This window comes from Perca flavescens, chromosome 10, assembly GCF_004354835.1.
Source record: "Perca flavescens isolate YP-PL-M2 chromosome 10, PFLA_1.0, whole genome shotgun sequence".
NCBI classification, from domain to species: Eukaryota; Metazoa; Chordata; class Actinopteri; order Perciformes; family Percidae; genus Perca; species Perca flavescens.
In genome coordinates, this window is record NC_041340.1 from 5,608,799 (window position 1) to 5,629,852 (window position 21,054).

Genomic DNA, 21,054 nt, shown 5'->3' on the forward strand with positions numbered 1-21,054 from the left:
TAACCTAACCTTCAAACAGGCTTTTCCAGACATGCAAACAACAAGTTTTGAATGGATGAACTCTGGGTGAACCTGGATGATTTGAAAGTAATACATACTAAACTCACACATTAGATTCAAGCTACTTGGATTTTTCTGTCTACTACCACTACCTTTTTCAATAAAAGCTAAATTGGGGTGATGAGGGAAAAGAACAAGAAGGGGAGTAATAATGAGTAATGTGGGAATAGTAGTGCAAATGCAAAACTGTTCTTTCACACCTTGCAAACTTTAGTAATTAGAAAAATGTACATGTAGCACTAACACCTGAAAAATAAAGTGACAAAATCAGTCCATTTAGAGTGAAGATATGATTGGTCAATTTGACATGGTCATTTGGAATTTGTCTCTAATTGTAAACTAAAGCTCGCATCCCTGTAATTTTAAAGCTGGACCATCAATCACAGAGCTCAAAGCATTAACATATTCTTCCCAGTAACTGCAGAGACAGCAACATTCTGATAGGACGATAGTTTATTTAACCCTCTCACAATTGATATGGGTTTATGAAAACAGCTCTCCCCGGGTATACGATGTACTGAACATCTCCAGGTAGACTGGCGCTGGGGTTTCCAGTGGAGGGTAACAGGTATGTGGGTTTTTTATCTCCAGTCAGGGCACTTGCTGACAGATAATCAGATTAAGACAATCAGGGTCACTATTTGGGTTTCAGAAAAGATTTCAGGCATTTTGTAATGCAATGCATTTTTCTGCTGTTTTTTTTTTTTTTGTGAGGCCAGATTAAAATAGGTTTTAGCATAATTTAGTCTAGGGGCAGGGTCCTATTTTAAATCAGGGACACGTCAAATGTGGCTTGAGGGTTTTTCGAAAATATCATGAGATACCTCATAGATTGCAGGTATCACTGCTTAGCTGCATAAAGAAATGGGACTATTAATTTAGCATGACAGTCCGCCAGGTTCCTAGATTACTATGCGTGCAAATACATCACATTTCACATTTATCTCAGTCTTAAAGATATTGATTTAAAGGATTAGTATAATGAGGTGTAACGTAATCCTTACAGTAATAATAATATGTGTCTGAGGAGGATTTTGTCTATGACAAACACTTTAATATGCTTATCCCTGTGGACAGAACAAATCAATCTAAATCTAAATGTCTCAAGCAGCGATTTAGATGTGCAGGTTTGTCTTAAAAGGGTCAATTTACCCAAATCATGCAACAACAAAAAAACTCCCTTTCCTTCACATATTATGAACAAAAGACGACTATTTGCATAGCTAGGTCATCACGAGGTGTAAGGGGGGAAATCTTTCTGTGGTTTGGGTGAAATTACACTTTACATTTTGAAGGTTCCTTTTATGAAGCTGTGTCTACCGCTCTATCATCTGTCTATGGGCATTCACTCCAAGTTTAACCAACCAGATTTTGCCCATATCTCCGTAACCCATCATATCGTCTCAGTCAAATCTTTTCTCTTCTCTGCTTCTGTCAGTGCAACCCTCCTCCAAACCCATTCACCTCCAGCATCCATCGCACATCCATGTGCACAGTCCTGCTCCACATCATATCATCCAGATCTTCAGCAACTCTCTGTACCCATTAGGGCTGTAGCGATACACTAATCTCACGATACAATACACGATATTCAGCTCACGATACGATATATAATCACGATATTCAGCCAACGATTCGATTTGATACGATTCGATATATTTCGATACACTTACATCATTTTCTGAAAGATTTAAAAGGGACCGATTGATTTTGGTGACATCTTATGAGTGTTCCATTTACTTGGATTTAATTAATTGAACTGAAAACATCAATTACACAATATATGTCTCTGACTGAACAGAGAGTCTACAGCAAGGATCATCAACTACATTTTTTTCAGAATTTTTCTAAGCACTCTGGCGGCCGGACTTTCAAATAAAGAAAATAAAATGAATTTATACATAATACGCCTATTCTTGTTCGAAATTTTCACTTTCTTACTGAATTAATGCTACTATTTTTAACATGTATTAGTGGGAGCAAACTCCTAAAAAACATGGAAACTCCCTAATGATAACTGGCTCTTTAACTAGAAAAAGATCTCAGACTAGGAGGCAGTTCACTGAGGAGTGATGGTTAAAGTATGTGATTATGGAAACATTATTGTAGTATGCAGCATCCTGATTGGTGGAAAATGCTTGCAGAAAGAAACGACTGTTGTCAGGTAAACATGTCACTGTCAAAGACGCTGAAGCGAAAAGTTGACGTGGAAAAGCCAAAAGCCCAGCTTTAATGATGAATGGACTGATAAGCAGGCTATGCACTCGTCATGTATGCCTCATTTGCAATGAAACGATGTTGTTGCAAAATAATACAACCATCATCATCATCATCACTCGAACATAACGATCGCGTCATTCACGTACATATTAAGTAGCTCCAGATTGTCCGCTCTAGCGGAGAGTTTGGTTTGTTCAGCCAGCAGTGAGGTTTACAAGAATTTGTCAACATTTCCAGATTCCCAGCAACCTAAAATAAACAGTTAGACTACAAACCGACAGCTTTTGTTTTAGCTTGTTTGTAAAAATTCGCTATTTTCAGAGTAGAGCTGTGTTTGCGTAAAACAGCGCAGTGGACTGAGCAGATTGAAATATCGCTTTCTACATGTTTATGCCGGTCTACACAGGTGAGTGCATTGATAAGTATTGACTTTCTACTTGACGTTGGCTGCTCTATAGCGGCACTAGCGGCTGGCTGACCAAATCGCTCTTCCTGCAACGTGAACGGGGGTAAACACGAGGGATTTGAATGGGACTTATGTATCGATACTCGCGGCATAAAAATCGATACTTTAATTGGGGGAAAAAATATCGATTTATATCGCAGAATCGATAAAATTGCTCAGCCTTAGTACCCATTCACCCCCAACATCACCAGTTTTTAGACCCTGGTGGGAATATTCTTGAACTAATCACATCATCACTACCCCCTAAATATAATGCGTCACAATGGGGTCTAATCGCCAAAGACTCTCTAATGAAGTCACCTGGTTGATATGATATTCTCAATCTTACTCAATTTAGAAACACAAGAGTTTCCATCGAAAAAAAAAAATTACTAAAAAGGTGCTGCAACTAACATTACATGTCATTTAGCTGACGCTTTTATCCGAAGCAACATACAATTGCTATATATGTCAGAGGTCGCACACCTCTGGAGCAACTATGGGTTAAGTGTCTTGCTCAGGGACACATTGGTTGATGTATCGCAGTGGGAATTGAACCCAGATCTCCCACAACAAAGGTATGTGTCATATCCACTGCGCCATCACCACCCGATTATTTACGATTTACGATTATTTTCATTGTTGATTTATCTGTCAATTATTTTCTTGATTAATCAATTAGTTGTTCTGTCTATAAATGTGGATCAGTGTCTTCCAAAGCCCAGAGACATTCAGTTTAATGTCCCAGAGGAGTGAAGAAACCAGAAAAGTTATTCCCATTTAGCAACCCAGTCTCACAGTAGATCGTGAAATGGTCACATGGAGAATCAAATGATTTGAACCAATTAATCGATTATCAAAATAGTTGCCGATGAATTTAATAGTTGGTAACTAATCAATCGTTGCAGCTCTGGTCACAAATAGGTTTAAATCAAGGCCATCAGTTTTAAATATTTCAACTGTGTTTCTGAGAAATCCCTTTCAAACAAAACTGCACCACCCACATAGTTGACCACAAGTATTTGTAAAGTGTTTCTCTGGAAACTTTAAAACGAAACGTTCATGTTGGAGTTCAAACATCCATTTCTGCAGGGCAGAAACCTCAGTCCATTACTGCTGCGGTCAACTCGCACATACAGTTTCACACCATCTCAAACAAACCCACGCATCCCTGCCGGTGTTTCAGGTAGCAACCTGCAGCCACATGTTGAGCTCCAGCTTCCTGGATCGCATTTCACCATCACCCCCATGGCACTCAGAACAGACCGAGAACAGTATATGCAGCTTTTTATCATTCATCATCTCCGCCACCTCGTGTGTCTGTGTGAACCTGACTGAGCTGTCATTCTCTGCTGGAAGCTCAACAGTGTTGGAATCTGCTGCAGAACCCCCACACACACGGTTTAATACAAGTCAGGGAAGTTGTCCTCTTTCATCTTTGACGGTTTTCTGCCGCAGGCTGAGGCCAAATGTTCATTGCTGGTTATTACTTCTCCTTGGAGAGTTTCCAGTCGAGAGGACTGACCTATCAGTAGGCCGATGTTATCAACCTAGTCTTGCATTACCAAACCTATCTCCACAGCGCTGTGGAGGAAGGTGTGGCTAGTCCGCACAACATTCCTAGATAGGAGAAAAACGTGCTCTCGTTTATTGGCATTACTTTAAACCAATCACAATGGTCTTGGGAGGCGGTGTTTTAGTAGATTGTGTGCATGTACGGAGGCGATCGTTGGAATTCAAATGGCTGTCGAGTGTGTGATGAGAATTTTACTCAAAAAAAAAAAATGAATTTGAGGGACATCCGGCGGAATATTCGGCGGCACTAGAACAATCGCGTAAATTAAACGCAGTCAATATAGACCATTATCAACCTAATAAAGGTTTATCACAGCATATGGTGCTATGATGCTTTATAGTTAACTTAATCTTTACTGTTCACCCAAAAAAATTACAAATACATATTTTGACATATTGTGCTATTTATCAACCTAGATTGTTTTGGTGTGAGTTGCCCAGTGTTGGAGATACTGGCTGTAGAGATGCCTGCCTTCTCTCCAATATAACGGAACGAGATGGCATTTGTGATACTAAAAGCACCAAACTCAAGATAATCCACAGACCTGGTTGTGAGCAGTTTCATGTAGGAACTATTTTCTTGATACTAATCTACACCTGACAGTAAGCACTAAGCACCGGAGAAAAGCCACGGTGCCGCGGCAAAATAGGCTTGGAAGGAACTTGTTTTGGTGGAACGTGTGTACGTTTAAAAGTTGTTTTAGTCGTGCAACAGAAAACTCAGATTGGACAGATAGTCTAGCTAGCTGTCTGGATTTACCCTGCAGAGATCTGAGGAGTAGTTAACCATAGTCCTCAGAAATCCACCGGAGTTTAAAATGCCATCATAAAGGAAGCCCAAGGCAACGGTTATCCGGCCTAAATGAGTGAAATCCGGCAGATTTTCCGGCGGTAACAGAGCAATCCCGCAAATGGAATGTCAAGGATATAGACTAACTGAGACAGACCAGATTTTACCCACTGATAGCACAGCAGAATGTTTGATAGCTGTGTGTTCACACTAACGAAACAAAGTCAACTGAGAATAACAGTCATGTTTGTTGGGATGTCGCTCCCTCTTAAAGGAATATTTCAGCAAAGTGTGTAAACCTGAATGAATACTTGAGATTGTATCAATGCAAATATTAACATTAGTCAGTTCATTGACAAAAAACTACAAGGTTTGACTATCTACCAATTAAAACTAATCTAAATAGATAGATAGTAGATTTATAGGATTAGAAGTAATGGTCAAATCAATAAGGAAATCATGTTGCCACTCCTGTTTTTTTCCATCTTGGCCTTGTCTTTCTACAAATTACTTTTAACCATGGAGCATTTCAGTCCATGTAAAGGTAGTCATCCAATTCCTGTGTAATGACAACACAGACAAGTTGATTCATGGATCTTTATAGCTGCCAATCTGGCTTTGTAAAGTCTGGGGCGTTTTATAATGGGAGGGCAGGGAGTGTGGTTTGATCCGAGAGAGCCACCAGCACACAACAGGCCCTGCCTGGCCCAGTGGTATACAGGTAATTATCTCCATATGTTTGTACAAAGGTTATTCACCAGATGATTGTGGTAAAATATTAAGAAAGTGGGCTTATAATGGAATTAAAGGATTTCAGGGTTTTCTTTTTTTTTCACCGAAAACTATAAGCCATTATTCCTCCTCCTGTTCCTTATCTGACTGCATTCATCCCATCAACTTGTTTCCTGGTTTTTGTGAAGTGATTACACCCCCCCTCCCCCCACACCCCACACCCCATTCTCAAGACAGGAAAGAAAAGGGAGCTGCTGGAATATGATACCCAAGTAATCAAATCAAGGGGCTGGTTTGGATGTGGGCGTTTTCAAAGGAATCACAAAAAACCAGACAGGCCAACTCGCTCTCAAACCACTATTTCCAAGGTCAAGAACGAACTTTCAAGCTCATCACAAGTTTTAAGCATATTTACAGGATGTTAACTAATCTGTAACATTTTCTTTCATTTATATAAACAGCTAATACAAAATTTAACATAATTACATCAACAGTATTCTATCCTGTATCCTGTTTCATCAGGCATTCATTAACTTTTAATAAAAATGCAATAAAAATGTATTTTATCTGTGTTGTAAACAATTTATGAAGTGTTTAAATCACGATTGTAAATGCTAAATAGAGGGGTTTAAAGTAAAGTGTTGCAGGTTTATTCTGGTTTGACTGTCACGGCCCAGTCGTGATGGTACAAACCCGTTTTCCTCCACTAAATTTACATTCAGACTACTTCTTATTTGCATAATTTTTTAGTTCAATTTCCTCCCTATTAATAAAACAACGTCCATAGTCTGTGCCTTGGTCCAATCTAAGACAGTGATGAGTCTGTGCTGCAGCATTAAGCCATGATGGATGGATACACTTCACTAGATGTCAGTCTATTAAGGCCTCACTCTTGTATTATGGTGAAAAAAAAAAAAAAAACTGTTGACTGCAACGCACAAGTGATGTTTCGCTTCTCCTTTAAGATTGACAGAGTCATATAACCTGAAAATGTCAAATTTGACAATGAGGTGCTACAGCAAGGTGTTAGAAGCTGTTCCCATTCAAATAAAAGGTTGTTTCCGAAGACACTTGATGAGACGTGCAGGTCTTTAGCATTTCAAGCCCTGGTAAAATTCTCTGGGGTCTGGGAAAGTGTTTTGCAGAAGTGATGAGCAACAACAAACAAAGAACCTCGGCATATTATAGAAAACTGACAAACTAGCAGATAAGGTTAAAGTTCTTGAATGTTAAGGAAAAAGGGAGGTATAATGCCCTTATATGTTTAATTCATCTAAGTGATCACAACTGTCATGATAGTCAAGAATCAGTCATTAAAGACTGAAACTTTTGTCGGTTAAATACACTGCTGACTTAAATCAATTTGATGCAACACAGTTTGCATGAACGTGCCTCAAGGTTTCTATGAACCTATCAAGGTGGGTCAAAACTGAGTTTAGGGGCTTCGTCCTCCACCTCATCCTTGAGAATAATGCATTATAATCCCACCGTACTAATCCCTAGATAGCTGAAAGGTTTCTGTAAATTGTCAGCAGTTATTAGAGCTGTGTGCGTGCGGCCCGCTATCCTCTGTCTGCATAATGCAGAGCGGGATAGGGGGGCGTTGAGCAGGACTCCTAGTTCCAATATAATAATATAATATAATAATTCAAGATTGCTTTTGCTGTATTCTGCATAAAAGCATTAGTTAAATTACTAAACTAAACTGTTTATTCCTTCAAAATGCCATCTGCAGAAACTCACACACGCCTTTGCAGGAGTATAATTTCAGATCAGACCTCCAGGATTATGTAAGGGTGGGGTTACGATGTTAAGCCCTGCCTGGAAGGGTTCAGGGGTCGGGGAAGTGCACGGCCTCCTCTAACCTCTCTCACACCCACAGCATGAAGCCAGGACAGGGAGGTCTTTAAATGGAGCTAAGTAGTTATATTGGGATGGGTCCGGAGGTACTTAACCCGGTCAGGACTACAGCGTGCTGTGATGAAACTCAGAAACCCTGAGAACACAGCAAGAGTTTTAAATAAATAAAAATAAAAATAAAAATCTAATGGTTGGGGTCCAAAAAAGACAGAAAAGATATGTTTAGCTGCTTCACATTGCTGATTTTACTATTTTCTATTTAATACTGCTGTGATAATCTATGCTATACAATAGCCATAACATGCTTAAGTATAGGGGCAATGTCTAAGGATGGACAATATAGGCTACATACAAATCCTCTATCATGATACATGTGATTTCACATTACAATATTTAGATTTTTTTCTGGAAAATCATTCAGGATACTCTCTATGTATAAAATAGCCGGACAGGTATGTCTGTTTTTGCCTAATCCAGCCAATTAAATAACTCGGGTACTGCATCATATTGTTTGAAAATTCATATAAATCTCTTACTGTAGATAAATGTATGTTGTATTACTCCTGCAAAAATAGGAGTCTGTATAACGGTACAAAGAGACATTATAGTAATGTATTATACTAACATGCTATTTTTTTTTTAAGCCCGAAATGGAGTGTTGTACAATAATACATTTTTTTTTTTTTTTTCAAGTACAGTACACAAGCACAACACATAGTCATCAAGTCTGGGTCATCAAAGATTTTGAATGTCAGAGGTCACCAATGCTCAAAATATTAACTGATCTGTTCCAACTGAAGCTTTTTGTCTCAGTAAAGTGGCCCCTCCCCGCCCTAAAACTTTTACTGTCGCAGCATCTGTAAAAGTTGTGTTGGTGCACGACTGTGGGCACTCATAAAAATCCAGTGTGGCGTCATGGAACCGTTCTGGGGAATAGATTTTAAAATGTGGGAAACACTATGAGAATTAAAATTGCATTATCTGTTTAAGCCCTTTACTGTACTGTACTGTAGTTTTGCTGTGTTTTTCTGGGCCTCTCCTCTCAGAGCTGCAGCCGGCAGAGTTAGGTCATTAAGGGTGGAAGGTTGAGTGGAGGGGTCGGGGGTGTCCTTTAAAGTTAAACTGGCGCCCACCCCCACACAAACACACTCAAAGGGTCACTCAGGCAACAAAGCAAATGCCATAATTACAGGGAGGGTCAGAAATGCCTCAGCAGCATCCCCTCCCTGCACCATATATGGTTTTTGTTGTATTTTAGCAGAATACTGAAAGCAGCAAAACTGCGTACCGTATATCTGTTCATCGCAAGTAATATAGTAATATAGTAATCTTTATCGCGATAATGTTTTTCCTCATATCGTGCAGCCCTAACAGGTGTGTGTGTGTCTTGTGAGGGGGTGCATGTGTGCTTTCTTTCGATTGGGGTGCATTTAATTAAACTTCCCCCTCAAATAACACTTTTTTAGATGATGTTCTATAGTTTTCAGTCTTTCCTTCGGTCTTTTAATTGTGTTGTTTTTTTTATCATGTATTATGTTGAATGTTTTTTGAAAAACACTTTGTGATTTTTATCTGAGGTAAGCGTTATGGTAGAGCTGGGCAATATATCGATGTTATATCGATATCATGATATGAGACTGGATATCGTCTTAGATTTTGGATATCGTGACATCGTAATATGACATAAGTGCTGTCTTTTACTGGTTTTAAAGGCTGCATTACAGTAAAGTAATCTACTTTTCTGAACTTACCAGACTGTTGTAACTGTTCTATTATTTGCCTTTACCCACTTAGTCATTATATCCACATTACTGATGATTATTTGTCAAAAATCTCATTGTGTAAATATTTTGTGAAAGCACCAATAGTCAACACTACACTATCGTTGCGGTATCGATATCGAGGTATTTGGTCAAAGATATTGTGATATTTGATTTTCCCCATATCACCCAGCCCTACATTACGGTACATGAATACTTTTACATTTTTGTTAATTTCCTAACTACCCTTAATGACCTTCTGCAGCTTACAGTCAGTCAGGCAGCATTTCAGGCAATAAAACAGTCAAGAGGCCAACAGCGTAATTGCAGGGTACTAGTGGGGGCAACATTCATCTGTGCTTTATGACGGGCAGTTCCATCCATCTTACAAGTCTAGACTTCATCTGAACTACTCCAAAGAGCCGTGGTCCCAAAGTTGTCATTAATGAGGCTCATCTTTTGACAAATTGCCCAATAGATCATTGCAAAAGCTCTCAGTCCAGACTGAATGGCTTGCACATGCTTGACTGTAATATTTCAACGTTCCTGCAGAAAATGTACTCCTTACAAAAAAATTTAACTGAATCCTATTTCAACAAGCTATACCATATACCATATATCATAGATATGGCATTTCACCAGGGTCATCAAAAACAATTATGTGCCTATATGTCTCAAAACACACATACAGCCTGAGGCAACTTTCAGGTCAAATAAGGTTGCGGAACATGAGCAAGTACTTTTCTTTACGAAACAACCACGTGTGTCGCTTTCCATCATAGAAAGTTCCCTTTACAGAAACGGATTGGTCAGTCCTTTAACGTTATCTTGGCACTCATCTCCATGCAATCTGGCCTCAACGGAAGTGACAGGATTCAATAGACATTTTTAACAGGAGAGAACACGTCCCGATCTGAAACTGCTGAAGATTTGGGTACATGCGTTGCCATGGCTTCAAAAATATGATTGAGCAATTTCACACCACACAGAGGAAACCAGCTCCAGGAGAAAAAAAACTAAGAGAAGGGAGGGACGCTTTGACCAAAGTCAAGAGCTCAGCTACATGAATTGACATGCCTCCATTGCTGCTCTTTACCTCTCCGCCTCTCCCATACAAACGCTCCGAGCTGAAACTGTCAGAAATGCAATGTTTACCAACCCCTTTTGGAAACCACCCACACACAGCCATACATACACTCACACACTCACTTTTCTTTTCTCTGAAAGAACTCAAATTCCTTGATTGATTGGCAATGTGGATTTTAAAAATCTCTCTTTGGCAACATTTGGTGCTCTAAACACATTCTAAAGCATCAGGAGGAACATCATGTGCACATTTTAACTGCATGATTTTAACTAGAACATTAACATGATATAACAAGCGTAACGTGCAAAAACCTAAATATTTTCCAGCATTTCTCTAATTCATGTGTTGCAAGAAAAGTTTAGTTCTTCTTCAGAGGCAGTCTTACTCTGTCTATACACAGGCCTGGGCTGTGTTTAGTAATAGTGACACTAAATAGAGGCTTTCTACTCCACAATAAACAGCAGTGTCAGATAGAGTGAAGCAGCATGCACGGTGAACAATAAGGGAAACTTACCTTAGGTCAGGTTAGGCAACTCTATCCTTCTCTTTTTTTTCTTCCCTCACACTTCAGGAACTTTAAAAATCCTTTGACAGGACGGCAGCAACCAGTGTACTCCCATAGCGGTTTGGTGGAGAGTCAATGAAAAAGAAACGGAGAAAAGCTATGGTAAGAAACACACATACAGAGCTGTAGGAGTGTGTTTCAACTGCTGAAACACTGCTGCTAACTTCAACTTCAGCGCCTTACAGAGGCTCTGAACTAGAGAGACACCTCAACACTCCCTCAGGAGTTCCATCTCCACCCACTTCTCACACTGTCCCTCCTCTCTCTCTGTCACACACACATACACACACACACACACACCATTTGTCCAGATTGTGGGCTGTAAACCCCCTCCCTCTCTTGCCTGTGGGCACAGGCCTTGGGCCAAGACTGTGCTTCTAGGGTGTGTGCATCATTGTGTGTGTGTGTGTGTGTGTGTGTGTGTGTGTGTGTGTGTGTGTGTGTGTGTGTGTGTGTGTGTGCATGTTGATATTGCACATCTCTCAGCATAGGCGTAGGTTATGGCATATGTCCCCTGCAATATTTGGAAGAAGTAGATTTGTCCCTTCTCAAAAAATACGAAAGTGCCGTTCAGGGGGCTCAAAACGTATGGAACTGAAGAACTGTGTCTACTTTGCTACATCGGGGGGGTTAAAGAACACAACAGGAAGTGAAAAATAAAGATAGACTTATGTAGATTTAAACTTTGCAGCTTCTGGCTTTGACAAGGTCTTGTTCTCCAACAGATTTGCTGTTGATACATGTTTTGAATATGCAGAAAGTTATAAACAATACAGAAGAATAATAGTTTCCTTTACATAAATAAAGACATTTACATCATAAATTGATGCAGAAAAATTCACCAGGAGGTAGGAAATGAAATGTTTGACGCTCAAAATTGTGGTTATAATGGTTTTCTGCCCAATTAGGCTACTTTTTATCTGATTGGGCGAGGTAAACTTGGGTGGTTTATGATAATTTTGGCCACTTTCTCCACCAGACTTTCAATGAAGTTTTATGGAATATACTATCTACTGAATCTGCCTTCTCTCGCCTCCAATTATTATTGAGACAGGGGTTCAAAAGACTCGACAGCAGTGACTGAAAACTGATGACCAACAAAACCAAATGTCATTCCACTTCATTATAACTAGTGTGAAACGACAAGGAAATAGAATTTTGGCTACTTTTATGACAATTGGATGTAAGGCTCTGATCAGAAAATAGCCAGTTTCTTCATTGGGAACCATTTTCTTTCAGCAGTGATGTCTCTCACCACTATGAAAAGTATGGCTTGAACTAAGAATTCTCTAACATTTGTTGTAATCAATTGATTGTTAAAGGTACACTGTGTAGTGTTTTAAGTATTTTATTAGCTAAAGTTATGAATGAAGCTAAAGTCTTCATTCATAAATATGTCCTCATTGGTGTAAAATTACCTGTGCCAATGATCTGACTTATCCTTGTATGCAAAGAATTTCTTATCTGTATTTACATTGGACGGGTAAGTCCTTCTGCCATTTTGAAAAACTATAATCTCTGAGAGGGACATAAAGCACTAGCCTAGCGTTATGTGTCACGTTGCCTTTTTAATTCCCTTTTTTTGCTTTTTTGGCGACGAGGATTCCTTTTCCTGTGGCTCGGCATAAGTATGATCCTCCATTATTAACTAAAGGGCAGTGCAGGCTTTCAAATTTGCCGGGGCAGTGACAAGCGCCTCTCACTGATATCCTTCTCCGTTTCAGCTGGTTTCAGTCACGTGACGCTGGCTCTGAACGAAAACGCGTTGTGGATTAGTTAGACAGGCTACCATAGTTGCAACACGCATTTGAAAAAGCGAGGCGCAAGAGAGCACTAGTCGTTTGAATGCAAAATACAATTTCACCGCTAGATGGGAGAAATTCCTACACAGTGTACCTTTAAAGCTTTAGTGCGTAACTTTTTGACATTGCCAAATGAGTTGTTACAAAGCTACTTAAGACCATCAGCTCCACACAACTCTCTCTGTGTTTCTCAGTATGACTATGTTCAGAATATTGTGGCGTCCGGTGACTTTCCCGCGCAGAAACTCGAGTGAAGATAATGACCTATTCTGAAGAGTCCATCGTGTTTTTTTTAATCCTCCGTGTCCTCCTTGGCTACTAGCAACTGTGTGGTGGGGGTGGTGGCGTGCAATCACGGAAGGCTTGTATCATGTGGATGCGCTGACAGTGTTGTATATTACTTAGAATTCCTCATGGGGGGACAACAGACTACGCACCAATAGCTTTAACTTAAGAACATTAAACAGGGCACCCTGTTAGCTCATCTGGTAGAGTGTGTGCCCCATGTGCAAAGGCTCAGTCCTTACCGCAGCAGCCCATGGTTTGAATCCGACCTGCAGCCCTTTGCTGCACGTCTTCCCTCTCTCTCTCTCTCGTTCTCCCCTTTCTTACAACTCTCCTATCAATTAAAGGCCGAAATGCGCCCCCCCAAAAAAAGAAAAATCTTAAAAAAAAGAAAAGAAAAAGAAGATAAAACATCATCAGAAATAGCTGAAAAATCACTTGGCCTCATTGGAGTCCAATGTGACATCTCAAAGAAAAGCAGCACATTCTCATATTTGCAAAGACGGAAACCAGAAAATCAATTAATCGATTAATCACCTATTGGTTTTAGCTCTAACAAAAAACAAATGTTCAGTATGTAGTACATCTTTGACTGAATATGTTTTGGCTTTTAATTAGTTCATTTATTAACTGCAAGCTGAAGTGGTAACCCCTTGCAGCGTGCTTTACTGACCAGTCTGGGTGTAACCGTGACCCCCCAGTAACTAATAGCAGGTTCCTTCAAATCTTCGCAGCCTAACAGAAAACTCTAGGCTTAGTGTGTTACTGTTGTGTGAATACTACAAACAGAATCAAGCGGGGGCGTAATGCGGGTGATGATGGTGGCTAATCTATAGTACGTGACTGAATTAAGGAGGCAGTTATTTCTATCTTATCAAGATTTAGAGAATTGCAAAATCACTGACAGACCTGAGGCACAGATTACAGTGGCCTGTAAGGAACACAAAACTAAAAGTCAGTTGATATCAAATCAGCAGGGATCCAGCACATTTACTGTACAAAGCTGTAAACCATCATCGTGATGAATACTGGAATAATAATGAATATTTGTCATTCACTTTTTTGGGCTGTTTAATATATACGAATATACTTTTTATCATCTGTTCTCTTTTTTTTATAGAGTATCATGCAATGATTTATTGAACTGCCAGATTTGTTTAACAGAGGTTCGGTGGGACGTTCAAAATCTGAATCTCGGTAATTGTAACCTGTGTGAACCAAGACGGCTAGCACTTACCCATATCGAAAACAGCAGCACATATCACACACACAAATATAAATGTCTGAAGAACTTGCAAAAGGGGGACAAAGGATGCTCGGGCATTTCTTTTGGGCAACTTTGCATTGACATTAGTTCCGCACAGTTTTTCATGCCATTATAAGGTTTAGGTGCAGCACCCAAGCCGTTTTGGGCGGTACCTAAGACCTAAGAATGAATGTAACTAAAAGGCTTCTTCAGATCTAATGATTGTAGTTGGACTTTCTAACAAGTTTTGTCTTTAAGCTTCTTGAGCGTTAGTTTTGTTATTATCTGCTCCAACGTTTTAGACACAGATATTGTGGTAATAGCGATGTGAAAAAGAGATGCAAAACTACCATGAAGGGACACAGAGCGACTACAAAAGGGACGCCAAAAGAGCGCCCCCCCCCCCCCCACCCTCTCTCCTCTTTAATAGCTACAGACACAGAAATGGCACATACTAAGGAAAGCTCATTGTGGGACTGGCTCTAGTGGTTGTAATTCTGCACCAAGATGGGAAAGACACTTCAGAAACAGTATTAGAGGACCATTAAGGTCTATATAAGAGAGACTTCAGATACAGTATTAGGGGACCACTAAGGTCTATATAAGAGAGATTTCAGATACAGTATTAGGGGACCACTAAGGTCTATATAAAAGAGACTTCAGATACAGTATTAGGGGACCACTAAGGTCTATATAAAAGAGACTTCAGATACAGTATTAGGGGACCACTAAGGTCTATATAAGAGAGACTTCAGATACAGTATGGGGACCACTAAGGTCTATATAAGAGAGACATCAGATACAGTATTAGGGGACCACTAAGGCCTATATAAAACAGACTTCAGATACAGTATTAGGGGACCACTAAGGTCTATATAAAAGAGACTTCAGATGCAGTATTAGGGGACCACTAAGGCCTATATAAAAGAGACTTCAGATACAGTATTAGGGGACCACTAAGGTCTATATAAAAGAGACTTCAGATGCAGTATTAGGGGACCACTAAGGCCTATATAAAAGAGACTTCAGATACAGTATTAGGGGACCACTAAGGTCTATATAAAAGCATCCAAAGAGCACCATGTCATGGGACCTTTAAAACATGTCTGTAGTGAAAAGTGTACTATCCCTTTAAAGCTGGAAACAGAAGGTGAGCAGAAGCTTCCCTGAGGCCCGATGCCCAGTATTTCCAGGCCAAGTTAGAGAGACCTGATGATACAGAGGAGAGAGAAAGAAAGAGAACACATGGACCTGTGGAGAGAGAGAGAGGGGAGGATGGAAGAGGAGAGAAGAGAGAGGGACAAAAAAAGGAGGTGATGGAGAGAAAAGCAAGGAAGACAAATGTAAGGAGCTGGATGGAGGGAGTTACAAAATGAAAACAAAAAAATGTGGATTTGGTGTGGAGAGTAGATATGAAGAGGCGGAAGAGGGACAGAAAGGAAACAGAGAGCGGTGGAATTAATTAGAAAATGGCTTTGTGAGATACAAAGAGGTGGACAAAGAGGTGGACAAAGAGGCGGAGGGCGGTGATAAAGGGGAGAGGGAGAAAGATGAACAGAGAGAAGAGAAAAAGGAAGGAGGGATGGTCCAGAAATAAACACCAACAGAAGGTGGGCATGCAGCCACGGGCAGCAGGTGAACCTTAGCAAAGAGCAGGAGAGCCTGGAGGAAATGAAAGCTGAAATCTCACAGTCTCATGCTGTTCAATCCATACTGTTCAACATTTACATTTGCACTCATTGGGCCCATGCTACTGTCCTGACTGACTTACACTGGAGCAAAATGTCTTGGCAGATTTTGGCGTTGTGTTGTCTTCCCGTCCACCATGAAAAATCTTTTTTTGTTGTTTAAGGTTTTTTTCAACACTTTGGTTGCTTTTTTCAACCTTTTTTTACGGCTTTTTCCTGACGTTTTTGTAACTTTTTCAATGTTTTTGTTGCATTTGTAATTTTTTTATTTTTATTTATTTATTTATTTTTTTACATTTTCAGCGCTTATTTCGACGTCCCATATTTTCTGTTAAAAAACTTTGAAACAACATGGGACAGCATGAGGGTTAAAGAGTTCTGACTCATGGTATTATTTTTCAATATTCAACAGTCATGCAAGGACAACTCCATTAGTGAAGAGGAAACACTGACCGATTTTTTTAAATCCACAGGCAAAGGGAATAGACTTTTTATCATTATTAAGCATGTCAGAGGAAATTGGTCTTAAATGGCAAAAGTTTCCATGCATTTCTGTTTTATCTTTCTTAGGAAAGTTATCTTTACTGCCTGAGCTGTTCTAAGTTAAGTGTTTATTAATGTACAGTATTTGTCAACAATTATAACCTATGAAGACATATTATGCATTACTACAACTGAGTGTTACTACACTGATGGGTGTCCCCAGAAGGAGTTGTGGTTATACATTGAATACTCTTGTATCTGCCTACATCTATATTGTGCTATACATCATTTGTTAGATGTTGCTGGGGTTGGAGTGGAGTTTTACCAACACAAATTGTGCAATGTTTTACCTAAGTACTAACCATTTTGTAAGTTTACAAATTGATTCCTACCCTCCAGGCAGGAGATTGTATTACCGTTTAAAAACCTACTTGCAGATGGTATTACATACCTCCAGAAGGAAACGTGCTTTCAAAAGGTAAAGTGTCCTTGACAACTTGTTAGTTGTCAGTTACGTTGTTGTCTTCTACGTGTAAAGTTATGAGATAGTTTGAACACTCTTTCTTCATTTTGTTATTCTTGTGTCACTGTTTTTGTTACACTAACCAGCAACTTAGGAGAGTGTTGAGTGTTGAGTGTGTAAATGGTCCATATTTATATAGCGCTTTTCCAGTTTTAACGACTACTCACAGCGCTTTTACATAGTTTCCCAAAGGCACTTGGAGGGCCAGGGATTGAACCACCAACCTTCCAATTGGTAGACGTCCACTTTACGTGAGCTACAGCTGCCCTACGACCTAAAACGTAGTTCACTACATAAACTAGGTCTGAGTGCTGAACTTTGATACCTTCATAGCAGAGTTTCTGCAGTTTTCACCAAGTCAAATTTAAGTTTTTAAGAGCATTATGAATGAAATTTAAGACCTTCATCACAACATCAACTAAGCCCTAAATTATTTATTTTTTCCTTGCTAAACTTGCACTTCCCCAATTGAAGAGTAAAATCAGTTTTATGTTTGTGTTACAATTCGAAAGAGACTCGCAATAACAGAAAAGCTGATTGGCTGCAATATAAGTTGCATGTTGGTCTTATTTGTATTCGTAATACAGCAAATTATATTTGTACTGAAAGAAATAACTAGAAAACCACAAATTTAAAAAAAAGAGTAGCGTTGCATGGACGCAGGAAAATTAAGAGCTTTTTAAAATGATTTAAGAACTAGAACACAATACACACAACACACAAGACATTTTAAGGCCTATTTTTAATTTTTTTTTATTTAGACATTTTAAGACTTTTTAAAACCCCGCTGAAACCCTGCATAGTATCGAGTTTTGAAAAATGCCTTGCCATTCAATACCAAATTTCAATACCTAAGGAGTAAATGTCATCAGCGTCAGGGAGCCAATCAGCATGCAGCATGCTTCTGCCAAGTTCTAATCATGTTTGTGATTGGCTGTCTAACGTTACACGTCGTAGAGGCACGCAGGAAAAACTCGACGTTACGCAAGGAGACGGGGCTCATGTGTGTCGCTGTTGTATTTTGAGAGTCCTGACGACCGTGTGTGTCACATGTACACCTGTAAAGAAGCTGGAAAAAAGATGAAGATTTGTACCATAATGTGTAATGCTATAATTTCCATTTTGTTAAAATGTCTTTTAAAAAAAAAATTGGTATCAAAAAAAGGATTGTTCAGGAACCAGTATCAATGTCACAGTATCGGTATCAGACATTTTTAAACGATAACCAGCTCTATTCAAAACACATACTGTACATAGCAGACACAAACACACAACAGTCTGTTGCAGCAGTGCTTCAGGCATCCAAACCACTATCTGAGTTGAACAAAATAAATGTGAAAATCCCATTTTGGGTCCAGGCTCAAGTTGGAACAAGTGCTATAATTTTGTCATACAATGGACTGTGATTGGTTACAATTTTGTCCTATCAATTATTGTCCTAGAGCATGGACCAGCGGGGGGCTGGATTTTACAGATAAACTCTCTCTCTATAGGGGTTTAAAGCGCTGATGTGTTTCAGAAGTCTTTGGCATTTTTTAAGCTCCTCTGCACTGTCTCTGCAACTCATAGTCACCTGATATATAACATTTTGCACATGCATGTACATACAAACGTATGTACATGCATGTGCAAAATGTTATTTCCCTAATTTGTGTCATGCTGTTGTTGATCGCAGGGGTAAACACACTCTGCAGCCTGCAGTTAAGTGTGCTCGATTGAATTGAAAAAACACTTGAAAAAATGTAATTAAAATAGATTTAGTCTCACTGTGCTTTACACTGCTGAGAAACCATCACACAGTTAAGGTTTTATTTCTCTCTTGTGCTACTTCTCAAAGAGAAATGTTCTCCCCTCGTCCCCCCTCGACAGAGTCTTTCTCCACAAAATCGGTTTAGTGTTTGATGGTTATTCATTTGTGCGTTAGACAGTGACTGCTGTGAAACAATCAGATAATTACTTAAAAATCTCTAAAAAATTCTCTCTTTCTTCACTAGCCCGAGCCGATAGTTTGTTATCAGGAAACTGGGAGTGATTTCCCCTTGGTTTGGTTTGATTTGACACCTGAAAAAAATCCAAGCGTACAGTCATTACAAACCACGCAAGAACGTTGACTCCTCTTATTGGTCAGATGTGTCTGGGGCGGGAACAAGGAAGTTAATACAGGAAGAAGGTCCTGTGTTCTGGACTAGTGCATATATCTTGCATTTCCATGGTCAAACCAGCTCATTTCATTTAAATAATCAGACATTGTCACCGAGACGGCTCTGCTCTGCCGGTGTCTGTCTCCAACTTTAGCAGCAGCTGGTTTGACCACGGAAATGCGAGTGACGACGAGTGTCACCGCAGTCTATTTCTGTAAAGCTGTGGACACACAGGGCCGAAAATCGGCCGTTGGACAGTCTGGCGAGGTCAGTGACTCGAATCTGTTCGGTGTGTCCCGTGCCGTCGTCCGTCGGCCTTCATTTTGGCCGACCTGACATGTTCAGTCGGCAGCAGGGCAGTCGGGACTCACCCGGAAATGGCGAGTGGAATGAGCGTGACTAGAGTCTCTCAAAATCTGGCGAAAATCTTTTAAACTGACCTTTGTTGAGCTGAAATGAAGACAGATTCAGCAACTGCACGGCCTATTTCTCGCTTAAAATGTTTTCAGAAACACGTTTCAGTGAACTATTTTAGTACAATATGAGATCCTATTATGAACGGCCGCCATGACAGTCTGGCTTTGAATTTCCGGAGAAAACAAACCCATGTGACGCGTTCATCCAATCAGCTGCCGGTTTTCATTTCAATTAGAGTAGCGCCGCCTGCTGCTATGGAGACGTATTACATTTCTCAAGTCGGTGTCGCCTCAGTGTGTTCCGAAGCAGTTTTTTGGACCTCGGGGACCCAACTGATCATTTCCATTGGCTTTTCTGTCAACGGTTGGCCATGTGGTTAGTGTGTACACACCATAAGAGAAACACTGCAAGCTGCTACAGTTTGCATGTTCTGCCACATCGCAGATTGCAAAGAACAACTGACTACAGGTGCTCAGACTTGTGGAGTACACATACAGTAGTTGGTGCAGTTCGAAGTCAGATTCAGTTCTCACCACAAATGAACCGCTCCAGAGTTTGATTGAAAGCTTCCCGAGACCACTTCATCAAGGGGGTCTCGGTACGCTTGTTTGGTCCGCTTTTGATGCACATCTGAGTGCGATTGCTGCATTCCCACCTGCCCAAACGAACGCCGCCGAGGGGGAAAACGAACTCTAGTGCGATGCAACCTGACCAAATAAGGCAGGTGTGAAAGCCCCCTAAGAGAGTACTACCCTCCGATCAGGGACTTAATTTAGACTCTGATCCCCAAAAGGGTCACCAAAGTCAGTAGGATTTATCCTCTGAGGACAATGAATGTACCAAACGTCATGCACATTTATCCTGGGGTCACCAAAGTCATTAGGATTTATCCTCTGAGGACAATGAATGTACCAAACGTCATGCACATCTATCCAACAGGTATTAAGATATTTCACTCTGAATCAAAACAACCAGCTGACAGATTGATTCTGTCATCACTAGGGATAACATTTTTTTTTTATTTAATCAAGCACATGAGTGTTTTTTTGTTTCTCCAAGGGCTGTCAACACCAAGAACACTAACTGTAAATATATAGTTTTTAAAATCATCTACTCAAGTGGATATACAACTATAATGACGACAGTAGCGAACGATATCGTTGGGATCACTTTCAGAGCGATTTGATCTACGATCCTAGATCTGTGTATTTTTGTATTTTTAAACATCAGTACTTTGAAAGTATTTCAAAGTATGTCACATAAACAAGTGAGAGTGAATCTTGTGTTTTAGATGTGATTACTGTCAGTGTTTTTGTTTCGGTGCTCTGCACAGAACAGCTCATCCCCGGGTCTCTGGAGCTCTGTGCACCCGCTG

At 40.0% G+C, this 21,054-nt stretch overlaps 1 protein-coding gene across 1 annotated transcript in view; it reads right to left on the bottom strand.

Moving 5' to 3' along the window:
* Positions 1-11,265, bottom strand: part of fat2 (FAT atypical cadherin 2) — a 128,071-nt gene extending 116,806 nt beyond the window's left edge. The window contains exon 1 of the mRNA XM_028590185.1: positions 11,044-11,265. The gene's annotated coding sequence lies outside the window, so the exon portion shown is untranslated. The remainder of the gene's footprint in view (positions 1-11,043) is intronic.
* Between the last annotated feature and the right edge of the window lie 9,789 nt (positions 11,266-21,054).